The sequence below is a fragment of the Mirounga leonina genome, unplaced genomic scaffold (assembly GCF_011800145.1).
Source record: "Mirounga leonina isolate KUSES-001 unplaced genomic scaffold, KU_Mleo_1.0 Mir_174, whole genome shotgun sequence".
Classification (NCBI taxonomy): Eukaryota; Metazoa; Chordata; class Mammalia; order Carnivora; family Phocidae; genus Mirounga; species Mirounga leonina.
The window spans coordinates 42,654,507-42,658,674 of record NW_023270451.1 but is presented as its reverse complement, the minus strand read 5'-3'; positions in this window follow the sequence as shown (position 1 = coordinate 42,658,674).

The window sequence follows — 4,168 nt, the reverse complement described above, 5'->3', positions numbered from 1 at the left end:
CTGGGTGGCTCAGTCGGTGAAGTGTCTGCCTTCAGCTCAGGTCATGATCTTAGGGACCTGGGATCAAGCCCTGCATCGGGCTCCCTGCTTAGCAGGGAGTCTGCTTCCCCTCTCCCTCTACCCCTCCCCCCTGCTTGTGCTCTCCCTCTCTCTCCCTCAAAAAAATAAAAAATCTTTTTAAAAAAAACTATTTAAGGGCACCTGGGTGGCTCAGTCATTAAGCATCTGCCTTCGGCTCAGTTCATGATCCCGGGGTCCTGGGATCGAGCCCCGCATCGGGCTTCCTGCTCCACGGAAAGCCTGCTTCTCCCTCTCCCACTCTCCCTGCTTGTGCTCCCTGTCTCACTGTGTCTCTCTCTGTCAAATAAATAAATAAAATCTTTAAAAAATTAAATAAATAAATTAAATTAAATTAAAAATTATTTTACCTGCACAGTGATAACATCTAGGTGAGATATTGTTGAAGGGTTGTGAAGAAGGCAGATGAGAAGTTCCTCTAGAGATAGAATGAAAATGAACAAGCCTTTCTCAGAAGACCAATTCAGAAAAACAGCCACCTCTTCTGTTTCTATTCTGTTCTCAATTTGCTGTGAGACTTTAAGTGAGCTATTAAACATCTTGGACCTTATTAAAATGGGGTGGTAATTTCATATAGAGCGGGTATTGTTAAGCCTTCTTGTTTTTAAATCCAAACTGAGCCACTCTCTCTCACACACACACACACAAATGCAGCTTTTGTAAGCTGTTCACTTACTGCTAGGGGAGGTAAGAGGCTATGTCTGAAGAGCTAATACTGTTATAGATAGATATTCCATATGCTAACTTAACATAAATGCTTCAAACTTTTATTTCCTTGATGGAGAAACATTAGGATCTCTGGCCTGTTTTACATGCTTTAGCCTTGGGTGGGAAATGCCCCTAAGTAAAATAAGAAGCCATTTCAGGAGTAGTTCTCCTTTCCCACACCACTTATTGTCTCTAACAACTCATTTTCCATCCACCGGTGTTTCCCCATACTGGTTTTACAGTCCCTACTGTAAAACTCCACCACTGTGGGCCCTCTGCAAGTCTAGCCAATTCTTTCTGGCTCCCCAGTGAAAAATGGGGGACAAAACTCAGAATTATGACAGGGCTGCCCATGTGATATGGCCGTTAGTTTTCTGGTTTCCATCTACCCTGCAGGTGGCAAGTTTGAAGGTTTGGGGAAATTCCCTGATGGCTAGATGCACCAGTTTCCAATGGGATCACACTAGCATATTCAAGTATAATTGCTATGGTACCCGCCAGGTCTATTTTCAGGCTGTGCATAAGGATAAGAAACAGCTGCCCACAGATCTATAAAGTTTCTTACACAAGAACCCAGCACCTGAAAGCTGAAAGTAAGACACATGCCAGCCCTTAGGGATTCTCTCCATTCAGTAGGTGTAGATGGAGGCAAGGGAAATTTGGCTGGTCTGACCAATGACTACTAGGTCAAAAGCCCTAGATTCCAGGTCAGAGTCATGTGCAACATCTTTGGCCAATGGCTGTGCTGTATTGAGGCCCCAGGCAGCCAAGAAAATTGGCCAGTGGTCAGGAAAGTGGGCTCTATGCCCTTGCCATTGCCTGTCTGGGTGACCTTGGACAAGTCACTTTGCTCTTCCGTGAATAGAGTACCAATCCCAACTCTGCCACACACTGGGAGACCTTAGCCAATCACAGCATCGAGTCAGAGGAAGCCAAAAGGATTTGTTTTCTAGCATGCCCCCATTATGGCAATCTGTGACTCCAGCCCGGATACACACTAATGCCTATAGGAGCAGCCTGGTAGTAGCAATGAGAAAGACGTCCTTGGCCATGTTAGCAAATTGAGAAGACGGGATGGCACATTCTCAGCTCCAGAGCTGACTGTGTTGCCAGATATTTCATTTTCAAATGTTTTTATGTGTTGCCAACTGTTTCGAATTGTTATAAAATTCTGTATTGGCCAATGACTCTAGGCCAGAAATGGCCTACTAGGCCCATTGCAGAATCTTCTGCAGTCCACTGACCCAAGGAAGAGTTGCACTAGGTGGGGACCTGGCAGGGAGGAGTGATGGATGCAGTATCCCCTACGTGGAGAACGCAGAAAATTCTGGCCAAGGGTGGGCTGGCTGGTCTGACCCCCAAAGCGCTACCGCGCCTACCCCGGCCTCAGTTTCCCCAGCGCACCCGAAACGGTCTAGTTCAGCCTGGGTCTATTTTCCTCTACCCACAGGTGGGACCTATTCTCCACGCAAAGGTGGGCCTGTCGGTCGCAGGCAGAAAAGGAGTGTGTTGCAGGCAGGGACCGAACCGTCGCGGCGCTCAGGCGTCGGCTGTGGGTCCCCAGCCTCCTGGGTACGGCCAAAGCCGAGACGCGCGGGGATGCACGTTGCAAACACCGCTGCGGGCAGGTGCGGCCCCGGCGGCCCGGCAGTTCCGGCCGCGCTCACCGCCAAGGCTGCCGAGAAAGCCCAGCGCGCGGGGCCGCAGGGCGGCGGGCGGGCAACTCGCGTCCCGGGCGCGGCGGCGGCGGCGGCGGCGGCGGCGGGGCCGGGAGCCTGAGCTGCAGCCGGTGAAGGTCCTGAAACGAACGGTACGTATTTGTTGGGAGGAAATTCGATCCTCCAGCCCTTTCCTGCCTGAGCTTAAAAATGGATTCTCCATCTGCTGCGAAAGCCTCGGGCTCTGGGCGGCTGTACCCTGGTCCCTGTGATTTGGGGGGAGCCCTGCAGACCCCCCCGACCCCCGGGGGCCCTTGTTCCACCTGCCCCTCTGCTCTGACACACACTGGCGCTCCCTGACGTTGGTGTTCCTTTCAAAGCCCCGTCGTCTATTCCAGCCAAGCCCAAAGGAGGTGATGAGCTGTCAAGTTCAAATAAAGAAACCCATTTCCTATATAATTCAATTTGTCCAAAAGAACTTTGAAGACGGATGACAACATACAAGGACACTGTTACCCTCACGCTATTGGTGAGACATAAAAAATAAGTTAAAAAAAAAAACAGATAAAACCTCCTTGGAGGCAGTTTTGACATTTATGAATTTACAGTTGTTATTTCGTTTGTCCCCAGAATCTCACTTTTTTGAAAATTTTCCTACACAGTGCATTCAAAAATATTTACTATGTCATTTTAGTGATAATGAAAAAGTGGAAATAACCCAACTGTTCATCAATACATAAATAAAATGGTTGAATAAATAATGAGTACACAAATCAAGAAATACTGTATATAAAAGACTTGTGTTCACAGGCAAACAGATCTAAGCTTACGTTAAATGAAAAAAAGTGAGTTATAAAAGACAGTGGATATGGTAGGATTCTATATTTGTTAAAATGCCAAAAGAAATTGTAAGTAAATGTCTACAACTCACTGGGATATGATTAGTGACTTTCTATTTCATGGATGATTATACAAGAAATATATGTATATTTTATATGTACATACGTCTGGAGAAATATATACCTGTTACATTGTTTATCTTTGGGGTGACCTGAGAGGAGGAAATGTGGAGCATTAACTTCCCACACTATGTATTTCTTCAAAGTTCGATTCCTTTTAAAATAAGCACGCAATGGGGCGTCTGGGTGGCTCAGTCATTAAGCGTCTGCCTCCGGCTCAGGTCAGGATCCCAGGGTCCTAGGATTGAGCCCCGCGTCGGGCTCCCTGCTCCCCGGGAAGCCTGCTTCTCCCTCTCCCACTCCCCCTGCTTGTGTTCCTTCTCTCGCTGTGTCTCTCTCTGTCAAATAAATAAATAAAATCTTGAAAAAAAATAAGCATGCATTAATTTTGTATTTCCCACACACCAAAAACAATAAAGATTTTTAAAAATCATACCCCTTCCCATCCCAAGACTACCAGATTGTTATCACTTGTCCACTTCTCTCTGATCTTCCCATTACTATGTTAACTTTGCTTTCAACCTCCCCTCATCCCTTCACAGTATCCAAGAAATTCACATTCCTTTCATTTCAACTTACAAATTGCCTGTTTCATGTGTGCAAATAGTTTTTTAGATCCTTTAAACCAAAAGAATGAAAGAAGTGAGAATATTACTTCCACTTTGTCTATTCATACTACTCAAACAGAAAGATTAGGTGCAGTATTTTTTTTTTTTTAATTTTATTTTTGGCCCTTGAAAGCATTGCAGTTTTTAATCCATCACT